This window comes from Cetorhinus maximus, chromosome 10 (genome assembly GCF_964194155.1).
Source record: "Cetorhinus maximus chromosome 10, sCetMax3.hap1.1, whole genome shotgun sequence".
Classification (NCBI taxonomy): Eukaryota; Metazoa; Chordata; class Chondrichthyes; order Lamniformes; family Cetorhinidae; genus Cetorhinus; species Cetorhinus maximus.
Genome location: NC_135888.1, coordinates 116,218,374 through 116,231,637, shown reverse-complemented (window position 1 = coordinate 116,231,637; position 13,264 = coordinate 116,218,374). Strand labels below are relative to the sequence as shown.

Here is a 13,264-nt window from a genome sequence, read left to right as displayed (position 1 = left end):
TGGCATTCTACCTCGGCCCAGATATAGCCACTTTGAATGAAGCAGTTAGTCAATCAGGGAGTTTTCACTGAGGATTGGTCACATATGAGGCTCAATTAGCCAGCTGCCAACTTTCTCGCTGCTGGCAATATGGCACGGCAGCTGGAAGATTTCAGGCTCCCCTCCCAATCGCTCCTCCCCAGCATTTCATCAGATCTCCCGCCTCCCAGCTTGTTGCCAATGGACCGAGAAAATTCAGCCCAGAAAGACTGTAAACCATTTGAGTCTTTACATTGCAGTTGAGTCTTTACATGTAGAAAATGAACATCTTCTCTCTTGAGGATATAGCCTCCTCCCAATACAGAAGGAAGCCATTTAACCCATCATGCATTTATCCATTGTTTAAAAGAACTATTCAATTAGTTGTTTGCAGGCAGGTGGTGGCACAAGTCACTTCAGCATCAGTCAGAACATTTAAAATGGCCTCTCCAGTTCCTCAGAGATACTACTGTTTTGCTCATACTGTTGCTTATATGGTGACAATGTTCTTGCCTGATTTGGGGCAGTTACTGGTGGGGATTGCACAGAAGCTTAGGCCTAGTCCACCTGTTCCTATTTACATGTAGTAGAATTGACAGCTATTGCATGCTGGTGATGATATGTAGGCATTGGAGAGAGTGCAGAAAAGACTCATAAGAATGGTTCCAGGGTTGAGCAACTTCAGTTATGAAGACAGATTGTAGAAGTTAGGACTGTTTACTTTGGAGAAAAAAGAAGACCAATAGGTGGTCCGATAGAGGTATTCAAAAATCATGACGGGCGTGGACAGAGTAGAAAGAGAGAAACTGTTCCGACTCGTGAAACGATCGAGAACGAAGGGCCACAGTTTTAAAATGCTTGGCAAAAGAGATGAGAAAAAACTTTTTTACACAGTGAATGGTTAAGGTCTGAAATGCACTGTCTGAGAGTGCAGTGGAGGGAGGTTCAATTGAAACAGTCTAATTCCATTTTGAATGCTATCTGAAAAGAAAGATTGTGCAGGGTTACAGGGAGACGGTGGGAGAATGGCACCAAGTGAATCGTTCATTCAGAGTGCCGCGGGGTGGTGGGAATTTTGGTTCAACTTTTTTTGTGGTGGCCTTATGGCAGTAGGTCTTATCACCTGATCCTGTCCAACGCCATCCGAAACAGGAAGTTTAAATGAGGGAAATCCAATTCAGCATAACTCCTTGCTGATTTGGTTTCAGTCTGTCTGAGTAGCTCCACTCCGAACACTTCCCTTTTAGGCTAAACTCATGTCTTTAGGGGGCATTCATAATACAGCTGTAGCCAAATAGGAATAGTAAGTTTGAGTCAGGGAGCTTAGGTAGCCCTAAAAGACTGAGAATTTCAAACTAGTGTGACTGACTTTCTGAACCTCACAAAGTTTGCTCCGACCAAATTCTCCACTAACTATCGACTCTTTACTTCTGGTTATGTTTAACTGCAAACAATTGTGAATTCCCCTAAAATTTTCAAATACTTGGTTTTCCCCTGCCTCTGGGGAATTCCCAAACCTCCAGTGCTCATTCCAGCTGGGTATTTATTGAAACCTTGCACAGAACAATATTGCAGGTTTTCTCATTGTCTAAATAATCGTACAACCATGTCTGTCACTGTCATGGTGACTTTGTGTTTTGGTTGCAAGCGATAATAATAGAAGGAAATAAATATAAACAGTAAGTGCAGGAAATACTCAGCAGGTCTGGAAGCATCTGTAGAGAGAGAAACAGGGTTTACATTTCAAGTTGAATATGACTCTTCTTCAGGGCTGGGGATAGGGTGGATGGTGGTGGCAGGAGGCAGTGGCAAAGTGGTAATGTCACTGGGCCAGTAATCCAAGGCCTAGGCTCATGCTCTGGGGTACATAGGTTCAAATCTCACCATGGCAGCAAATTCAATTCATAAATCTGGAATTAAAAGCTATTCTCAGTAATGTGATCATGAAACCATTGTCAATTGTTGTAAAAATGCACTAATGCCCTTTAGGGAAAAGGGAAAGAAATCTGCCATCTTAACCAGTTCTGGCCTATATGTGACCCCACGGCAATGTGGTTGACTCTTAAATCCCTCTGAAATGGCCTAACAAGCCACTCAGTTGCATCAGACCACTACAGAAAAGTCAATAAGGAATGAAACCAGACAGACCACCCGACATCTACCTAGGTACCAGAAACAACAACAGTACACCCAGTCCTGTCAACCCTGCAAAGTCCTCCTTATAAACGTTTGGAGGCTTTGTCAAAATTGGGAGAGCTATCCCACAGGCTAGTCAAGCAACAGCCTGACATAGTCATACACACAGAATCATAACAGACAATGTCCCAGACAACACTGTCCCTAGGTATGTCCTCCACCATAGGTGGCAGCATTGTGGTATACATTGTGGGAGGGAGCTGCTCTGGAAGTCCTCAACATTGTCTCATGGCATCAGGTCAAATATGGCAAAGAAAACCCCCCTACTGATTACCAACTAAACCCAATCAGCTGATAAATCCATACTCCTCCATGTTGAGCACCACTTGAGAGGAAGCACTGAGAGGGGCAAGAGCGCAGAATGTACTCTGGGTGGGGGACTTCACCAATGTCCATCACCAAGAGTGGCTCAGTAACACCACTATTGCGCAGGCTGGCCAAGTCCTAAAGGACATAGCTGCTAAAACTAGGTCTGCAGCAGGAGGTGAGGGAAAAACATACTTGATCCTGTCCTCACCAATCTACCTGTCACAGATGCATCTGTGCATGACAGTATTGGTAGGAATGATCGCCACACAGTCCTTGTGGAAATGAAAGCCCATCCTCACTTTGAGGATACTTTCCATCATGTGTGTGCCACTACCACCATGCTAAATGGTATAGACTTCTAACAGATTTAGCAACTCAAAACTGGGCGTCCATGAGGCACTGTGGGCCATCAGGAGCCGCAAAATTGTGTTCAACCACAATCTGAAACCTCATGGCCCGGCGTATCCCCACCTTAGCAACACCATCAAGCCGGGGGATCAACCCTGGTTCAATGAAGAGTGCAGGATGGCTTGACAGGAACAGCACCAGACATACCTAAAAATGAGCTTTCAACCCAGTGAAGCTACAACACAAGACTACTTGCATGCCAAGCATTAGAAGCAGCATGCAACAGACAGAGCCAAGCGATCCCACAACCAATGGATCAGATCTAAGCTTTGCAGTCCTGCCACATCCAGTCATGAATCATGCTGGACAATTAAACAACTCACTGGAGGAGGGGGCCCCACAAATATCACCATCCCCATTGATGCAGGAGCCCAGCACATCAGTGCAAAAGACAAGGCTGAAGTATTTGCAAACATTTTCAGCCACAAATGCCAAGTAGGTGATCCATCTCAGCCTCCCCCAGAGGTCCCCAGCATCACAGATGCCAGTCTTCATCCAATTCCATTCACTCCATGTGATATCAAGAAACAGCTGAAAGCACTGGATACTGAAAAGGCCATGGGCTCTGAAAACATGCCAGCAATAGGACTGAAGACATGTGCTCCAGGGCTAATCATACCCCTAGCTAAGCTGTTTCAGTACAGCCACAACACTGGCATCTACCCAATGTGGAAAATTGCCCAGGTATGTTTTGTTCACAAAAAGCAGGACAAATCCAACCCTGCCAATTAACACCCTATCAACCTACTGTCGATCACCAGTAAAGTGATGGAAGAGGTCATCGAAAGTACTATCAAGCAGCAGTTACTCAGCAATAACCGGCTCACTAGTGCTCAGTTTGGGTTCCACCAGGGTCAATCAGCTCCAGGCCTCATTACAACCTTGGTCCAAACATGGACAAGAGAGCTGAACTCCAGGGGTGAGATGAGAGTGACTGCCCTCGACATCAAGGCAGCATTTGACTGAGTGTGGCATCAAAGAGCCCTAGCAAAGTTGGTGTCAATGGGAATCGGGGGCGGGGGGGGGGGAACCGTCTACTAGTTGGAATCATACTCAGCACAAAGGAAGGTGGTTGTGGTTGTTGGAGGTCAATCATCTCAGTCCTGGAACATTGCTGTTTTTTTATTCATTCACGGGATGTGGACCGCTGGCTGGGCCACCATTTATTGCCCATCCCTAGTTGCCCTTGAGAAGGTGGTGGTGAGCTGCCTTCTTGAAGTGCTGCAGTCCATGTGGTGTAGGTACACCCACAGTGCTGTTAGGAAAGGAGTTCCAGGATTTTGACTCAGCGACAGTGAAGGAACGGCAATATATTTCCAAGCCAGGATGGTGAGTGACTTGGAGGGGAATTTCCAGGTGGTGGTGATCCCATCTATCTGCTGCCCTTGTCTTTCTAGGTGGGTTTGGAAGGTGCTGTCTAAGGAGCTTTGGTGAATTCCTGAGTGCATCTTGTAGATGGTACACACTGCTGCTACTCTGCGTCGGTGGTGGAGGGAGTGAATGTTTGTGGATGTGGTGCAAATCAAGTGGGCTGCTTTGTCCTGGACGGTGTCCAGCTTCTTCAGTGTTGTAGGAACTGCACTCACCCAGGCAAGTGGGGAGTATTCCATCACACTCCTAACTTGTGCCTTGTAAATGGTGGACAGGCTTTGGGGAGTCAGGAGGCGAGTTACCCGTCACATGATTCCTAGCCTGTGACCTGCTCTTGTAGCCACAGTATTTATATGTTGCTTAATAGCACTGTTGATGACCCTTTCTATTACTTTACTGATGATCGAGAGTAGATTGATAGGGTGGTAATAGGCTGGGTTGGATTTGTCCCACTTTTTGTAAACAAAACATACCTGGGCAATTTTCCATATTGCTGGATAGATGCCAGTGTTGTGGCTGTACTGAAGCAGCTTAGCTAGGGGTATGACTAGCTCTGGGGCACAAGTCTTCAGTCATATTGCCGGCATGTTTTCAGAGCCAGTGTTGTGGCTGTTGCACTGGAACAGCTTGGCTAGGGGCGCGGCAAGTTCTGGAACACAAGTGTTCAGTACTATTGCCGGAATGTTGTCAGGGTCCATAGCCTTTGCAGTATTCAGTGCTTTCAGCTGTTTCTTGATATCATGTGGAGTGAGTCGAATTGGCTGAAGACTGGCATCTGTGATGCTGCCGAGATTGATTATCCACTCAGCACTTCTGGCTGAAGATTGTTGTGAATGCTTCTTTTGCACAGATGTGCTGGGCTCCTCTATCATTGAGGATAGGGATATTTGTGGAGCCACCTCCTCCAGTGAGTTGTTTAATTGTCCACCACCATTCACGACTGGATGTGGCAGGACTGCAGAGCTTACATCTGGTCCGTTGGTTGTGGGATCGCTTAGCTCTATCACTTGCTGCTTATGCTGTTTGGCACACTTTTATAGCTTCACCAGGTTGACACCTCATTTTTAGGTATGCCTGGTGCTGCTCCTGGCATGCCCTCCTGTACTCTTCATTGAACCAGGGTTGATCCCCTGGCTTGATGGTAATGGTAGAGTGGGGGATATGCCAGGCCATGAGGTTACAGATTGTGGTTGAGTACAATTCTGCTGCTGCTGATGGCCCACAGCGCCTCATGGATGCCCAGTCTTGAGTTGCTAGATCTGTTCGAAATCTATCCCATTTAGCACGGTGATAGTGCCACACAACACGATGGAGGGTATCCTCAATGTGAAGGTGGGACTTTGTCTCCGCAATGACTGTGCGGCAGTTACTCGTATCGATACTGTCATGGACAGATGCATCTGCGGCAGGCAGGTTGGTGAGGATGAAGTCAAGTATGTTTTTCCCTCTTGTTGGTTCCCTTGCCACCTGCCGCAGACCCAGTCTAGCAGCTATGTCATTTAGGACTCAGCCAGCTCAGTCAGTAATGGTGCTACCGAGCCACTCTTGGTGATGGACATTGAAGTCCCCCACTCAGAGAATATTCTGCACCCTTGCCACCCTCAGTGCTTCCAAGTGATGTTCAACATGGAGGAACACTGATTCATCAGCTGAGGGAGGGCAGTACATGATGATCAGCAGGAGGTTTCCTTACCCATGTTTGACCTGATGTCATGAGACTTCATGGGGTCCGGAGTCGATGTTGAGGACTCCCAGGGCAACTCCCTCCTGACTTTATACCACTGTGCCACCACCTCTGCTGGGCCTGTAATGCCGGTGGGACATGACATACCCAGGGATGGTGATGGTGGTGTCTGGGGCATTATCTGTAAGGTATGATTCCGTGAGGATGACTATGTCAGGCTGTTGCTTGACTAGTCTGTGAAACAGATGGAGGAGTTCCTCAGGATAGTGTCCTAGGCCCAAATATCTTCATCATCATTGGGGGTGTTCGCTGATGATTGCACAATGTTCAACATCATTAGCAACTCCTCAGGTACACTGAAGCAGTCCATGTCCATTTGTAGCAAGGCCTGGACAACATTCAGACTTGGGCTGATAAGTGGCAAGTAACATTCGCTTCACACAAATGCCAGGCAATGACCATCTCAAAGAAGAGAGAGTCTAACCATCTCCCCTTGACATTCAATTTTATTACCATCACTGAATCCCCCTCTATCAACATACCGGGGGTGGGGGGGTGGTATGGTGTTACCATTGTCCAGAAAGTGAACTGGACCAGCCATATAAATACTGTAATTACAAAGGCAGGTCAGAGGCTGGGAATTCTGCAGAGAGCAACTCACTTCCTGACTCCTCAAATTCTGTCCACCATCCACAATGCTTACGTCAGAGGTGTGATGGAATATTCTCCACGTATGGATGAGTGCAGCTCCAACATCACTCACGAAACTCAACACCATCCAGGAAAAAACAGCCCACTTGATTGGCACCCCATCCACTACCTTTAACATTCATTCCCTCCACCCCTGAGAACAGTGGCAGCGGTTTGTACCATCTGCAAGATGCACTGCAGCAACTCACCAAGGCTCCGTTGACAGTATCTTCCAAACCCACAACCTCCACCACCTAGAAGGACAAAGGCAGCAGATGCAGGGGAACACCACAATCTGTAAGTTGCCCTCCAAGCCACAAACCATCCGGACTTGAATTATATCACCGTTCCTTCACAGTTGTTGGTTCAAAATCCTGGAAGACCCTCCCTAGCAGCACTGTGGGTGTTCCTACAATACATGGACTGCAGTGGATGAAGGTGGTGGCTCAGCACCACCTTCTCAAGGGCAATTAGGGTTAGGCAATAAATGCTAGCCTAGCTGGTGACACCTGTATTATATGAACGAATAAAAAGACTGTTTCCTGCCAACACAAGATGGCCACTGATACTCATCTGCACATGCACACTTGCCCGCGCATGCGCAGAAAACCAATGACCTAAATTGCAGGAGACACAGCGCCAGGGACACAAGGCCACAATTCCGTATTACAACCTCCATTTCCTGCATTTACAGCTCCAGGGTTTCTTCCCGGTGACAGGCCGGGTTAAGGGGGAGAAACTCCAGACCGAGAGATTCAGAAACTGCGGGGAGGCTGCACCCAACTGCCTGCCCACCCTGGGGATCAGAAACTGAGTGAACGGCTTCAGGATCACAATTAAGATCCAACCGGAAAAAACCCCGGAGCTGCAAATGTGGGATTTGGGGGTCGTAATCCAGAATTGTGGCCGTCACTGGGTGCATCAGCAGCCTCCCCTCCCTCCCCATCCCAATCCACAGCTCCATCTCTCCCCTCCGCCTCACCCACTCAGAGAAGATGAGGTTTTTTTTAATCATTATCTTTAATAACTTTTTGATAAACATCTGTGCTCCTGGCCGCTGCCTATTCCATCGCTCATAATGACGTCATGGAGTAAAACACTAGAATTGTGCAAGGACAGTACTGGAAGCAAACACAGCCTAAAAAAAGGTTGTGGGGGACCGGCAGGGAGAAAGAACAAAAGGGAACATCTGGGATCGGGTAGAGGGTGGACAATATTAAATCACTAAGATGTCATAGAACAAAAGGCAAAGCGGCTGGTGATGATTGCAGTAAAGAAACAAAGCATTTGTCCAGTGTGAATGTGAAGTGGCAGAATATCGAACAGCTCTGTCTGATAGCAGAAACATGAACAACAAGATTCAGACCAGCACATGGCAAAAGAATAGAATCAAAATGGGGGGACCGAGTTCACGGTGTGAAATTGTTGAACTCAGTGTTGAGTCCAGAAGGCTGTAAAGTGTCTAATTGGAAAGCGAGGTGCAGTTTCTCACACTTGTGTTGAGCTTCACTGGAACACTGCAGCAGGCCAAGGACAGAAATGTGAGCGTGAAAGCAAGATGGTGAATTAAAATGGTAAGTAACCAGAAGCTTGGAATTGCGCTTGCAGACTTAGGGAAGGTATTCTGCAAAGCAGTCATTACATCTGCATTTGGTTTCCCCAATGTAGAGGAGACTGCATTGTGAGCACCATATACAGTATACTAAATTGAAAGACGTACAAGGAAATCACTGTTTCACCTGGAAGGTGTGTTTGGGCCTTGGATGGTGAGAAGGGAGGTGGTAAAAGGAGATGAGGTGTTGAGGGTGATTGAGGAGTGGACTAGGGTGTCACAGAAGGAACAGTCCTTTCGGAAGACCGACAGGAGAGGGGAAGATGTGTTTGGTGCGGCATATTGCTGGAGGTGGTAGAAATAGTGAAGGGTGATTCTTTGAATGTGGAGACTGGTGGGATGGAAAGTGAGGACACGGGGAGCCCAAGTGGTTCAAGAAGGCAATTCACCACCACCTTCTCAAGGGAAGTGTGGGAAATGGGGTGGACACAGTGAGGGCCCCGTTAACCACAGTTAGGGGAATTCTCGGTTGAGGAAAAAGACATATCAGAAGCATTGGTGTGGAAGGCAACACCATCAGAACAGACCTGACAGAGACAGAGAAACTGGGAGAATGGAATGGGGTCCTTACAGGAGGCGAGGTGTGAGCAAGTGCAGTCAAGGTAGCTGTGCTTTTGGACAGAGCTGTTCATTATTCTGCCATTCACACTCACTCAGGAAAGTGGAGTTAAAGCCCCAATTAAATCTGCCATGATCTTATTGAATGGTGCAGCAGGCTCCAGGGGTCAAACAGCCTACTCCTGCCCCTATTTCTTACGACCTAATGTTTACCACAACCATTGCAATTCCCTTTCCCTTTTGTTGCATGACATCTTTGTCATTTTAGCTCTCCTGCCCTCTACCCTATCACAGACCTTCTATTTTGTTCTTCTGTCCCCTTCCCACTTCCAACTGCATAAAACCCATCACATTTCTACCTTCCTGCACTTCTGAAGAATCGTCCTATTGGACTGGAAACGTTAACTCTGTTTCTCTCTCTCTCCACAGACGCTACCAGACCTGCTGAGTTTTTCCAGCACTTTGGGTTTTTTTTATTTCAGATTTCCAGCATCTGCAGTATTTTGCTTTAATTTGAATGTAAATAGTGTTACGCTGTGGCCCCTGCAGTAATGCAACCTCCTTATCTAACCTGGCCCAGACCTCATCCCTTTGAAAATGTTTAGGTTGTGTAGGTGAGGTTCTGTTGTATATAGTCCGGGTCTGACCCTGACGAGATAGGACAGGAGAAATATTGCCATGGCATAATTGAACATGTTCAAGTGACCGGATGTGAAGTTTTTTTTCACGATTGGTACATTGCTGTATGAACGGCCGTTTTGTTATAAATTGGTATTCTAATACAAACTAAGGACGTAAACTGCAAATGGTGTCAACCTCCCTTAAACAGGAAAAAGAAACTATTAGCCCAATAAAAAAAAATCACTTTAAACTCGAGAAACCAGAGAACAGTTAGACGTTCAAACAGTAAACACAGACCCGCTGGAACTAAAGGTTTTGACAAATTACCGACGGAGCTCCAAGACAGCTCAACCCCTTCCTTCCGCCCAACTTATTAACAAAAGATTTTAATCAACATCTACAACATTGTACATTTAAAAAAAAATTACTCATAACAATATCTTGTGAATATTAGAACAAAAAGTCCCATATATTTGGCACTGTACTTTAATTCACTTTTAGCAAAGTTTTAAACGAAAGGTAATAAAATAGAACTTGGATGATATATAACATACACTCTTGTATATTGTAGTAAGTAGGTGAGGGTCAAACACTTTTATCTGTAATCTATACATATAGATAGCCACGGAAAAGGTGCTAAGATCCTTCGGGCCATTGGTGATTCCTATCTCTTTTGTGGTAGTCTTTGTACAGGATCCTGCTCAGGCACCAGAAGAAATGCTTATAACACAGAAAGCTTCAGTCATTTACCTCTTCCCCAAAACAAAGCGGAATGTGCGTTCTGTTTCTCGCCTCCCTCAAATCCATATCAGTTCGGCATCTTCTCCCTTCCGTTCTCAGCTCTTCCAAGAAAACAAAAGGAACGAGCCGAACCCGGTCTTCGTGCCTAAAAACTTCAACTGTGGGTTATAAAAAGCGAATAATGTGTCCCCGAAAAAGGCGACCATCGTCCGGGTGTGTTTAAAAGTAACAGCAAAGAAGCACGGATTAAACACACACAAAAAGGACCCACAGAATTCAATACACTCGATCGGAGAAGGAAGAAAGGACTGCTCGGGAACTATGCAGCACCCGCCCTCTGTTATGACATAGGCTGGAGTCTGTTTAAAACCCTCAACCCCTCCTTGTTTCTTAACGTAAGCAATTACGTGCTGACTATCACGACAAGAACACCAGCTCCAAAGTACAATCCATTTTGTGAGAGTAGGGTTCCTTCATACCGAGTTATATTTCAAATCTTTTCGTTGGATAATTCCTAGCCACCAGAAAATAATGAATTGGAAGAGTGTGAATAATTAATTACAATCGCCATGGTTGTAATGTGGTATAGTTACTATCTGCCAATAAAATGCTCCCTTAAATTACAGATCTCAAAATCTCATGTAGTTTCAGCCTCGCTGAATTTGGGCAGGATCTGGGTCAGTCAAACTTTTTTCTGTTACACTATAAAGGAAAACGCCGCCAAATTGGTTTGCAGATTATCTGTAACTGTAAACAAAATAACCCCCCTTTGTTCACAGTTATTTTGTTGCAATAAACATAACTTTTTTTTACTTAGTTCTGCTGAAGAGTCATACGGACTCGAAACGTTAACTGTGTTGCTCTCCGCAGATGCTGCCAGAACTGCTGAGTTTTTCTTGGTATTTTTATTTTTGTTTTGAATTTCCAGTATCCGCAGTTTTTTGCTTTTATCTTTGTATTTATTTTATGATCGCCGTAGAGACTGATAACTTTTAAAGAGAAATTCGAACTTCCAGTTAACAGTTGAAAGAATAACAAATCAAGATTTCACGTTTTAAAACTTTTACTGTAACAAATGACTAAAAAACTATTGACTGAATACTACTTTCTTTTTGTAGGCAGCTTATATTTTAAACTACAGAAAAGAGATTCCCAAGTTAACTTTCAGTATGATCAAAAATCTCCTGCAAGGGTTATACATAACACTGTCCCTTGAATGGACATTTCATTCTCCAGGGACCAATTTAAAATTATTCCAAGATGGCTTGCTTTCTTTTTATTTTCCCAGCTGGTAGACCTACTTCTTACACACCCTAACTGTGGTTGGAAGGTGAGGTGTCTTCTTGAAATGCTCACAGTCTGTGTGGTGAGGGTAGATAGACAGTTTGAGTATTTTGACCAAATAATTATGAAGGAATGGTGATTCATATCCACGTCAGAGTGGTGTGTGACTTGAAAGGGAACTTTGGTGGTGTTTCCGTGTGCCTACTTGTCTTTCTAGGTGGTAGAAGTTACAGGTTTGGAAGGTGCTGTCCATGACATCGTAGTGAAGCCCTGCTTTGCATCTTGTATATGGTACACACTGCTGCCACTGTGCACTAGTGGTAGAGGGAGGGAATATTTAAGATGATGAATTGGTGTCAATCAAGCAGGCTTCTTTGTCCTGGATGGTGTCAAGCTTCTTGAGTGTTGTAGGAGCTGCAACCATCAGGGAAGTGAAGAATATTCCATCGCACTCGTAACTTATGCCTTCTCGATGGTAGACAGACTTTGGGGATTCAGGAGGTGAGATACTTGCTCCAGGATTCCCAGCCTCTGATCTGCTCTTGTAGCCACAGTGTATCAGTGGCTGATTATTGATGGTCACATCCCTCCCCTTCAGGATATTAATGGTGGGGGATTTGATGATGGTAATCCTGTTGGATGTCAAGGGGAGGTGGTTAGATTCACTCTTTTTGGAGATGGTCTTTGCCTGGCATTTGAGTGGCATAAATGTTATTTGCTATATTAATCCAGTATTATTTATTTTGATATTGGATTACAATCCACCTCACTAATCAACCCAAACATTTTCTTTGTGATCAGTTTTGTAATTTGTCTCAAGCTGTCGTCACATTGATTGCTTTGCGCATTTATCATATTATAACAAACTCACGCTTCTAAAGTTCAATGTGTGCTGCAATTTCTCATTGCAATAAACAATGTGAATATATTTCAATATTATCTCTCTTTATGAACATACCCCCAAATTCTATCCTGGTTTTGCATGAAATGGATCTACATTATTGATTCTGTTCATTAATTTGAAAACCTGAGTTACATCCTCATAATATTTTGCTTTTCTTAGAATAAATTAAATTTCCTCAATTTCCCTTCATAGTTTAATAAACCAACCCCAAGTTATCTGAATCATTTCTGCTGCCTTAATATCTTTTGGAGTTGGTACTTCATTTCAATGGAACAAATCAGCTTTGTCCATCTTAGAAGCACTGAAAGACCATTGCAGCATCATAAATACTTCATTGTTCATTTGATTGTTTAATTCTGGCTCACTATGATGAACACAGCTCCATTCATTTTAATGCACTTCCAATATGTTTCACTATAATAAACTCAACTCTACTTATTTCAGTGTTTATTCCCCTTCAGTTGTCACCCCTCCTGTCTATTAGGTGCTAAACAGTGGTCCATCAGCATTAGTTGCTCTCTTGTATCTGGTCCAAATAGCTATTCATCATAATTGAGTTCTTCAAATTGGGTTTCCTGTATTTTAGAAGGTCCACAAGGGATCCCAGGAGTCCATGAGATTATCAGATATCTCCCTGTTATCAGAATTCTACATGTTGCTGTAAGTTGGCTTACAATATGCTATTTCTATAGCTATATGTTAATAAAAATGCCTGGTGCAATGATAACACTGTTTGCTTTTGTATAGCTGACAATAGGCAATTCTATCAGGAAATCCCTGGCATTGTTTCAAGATTTGCAGGGACTCCCCCGCACAGAAAATGTAATGTTGATGCCTTTATCAGTGAGTGCAGGCATCTCGATTGATT

General features: G+C 44.6%; 1 protein-coding gene across 1 annotated transcript in view; it reads right to left on the bottom strand.

The window, feature by feature from the left end:
* Positions 1–10,549, bottom strand: part of ccni2 (cyclin I family, member 2) — a 40,581-nt gene extending 30,032 nt beyond the window's left edge. Inside the window, exon 1 of the mRNA XM_078551034.1 lies at positions 10,218–10,549. The gene's annotated coding sequence lies outside the window, so the exon portion shown is untranslated. The remainder of the gene's footprint in view (positions 1–10,217) is intronic.
* Positions 10,550–13,264: the final 2,715 nt, after the last annotated feature.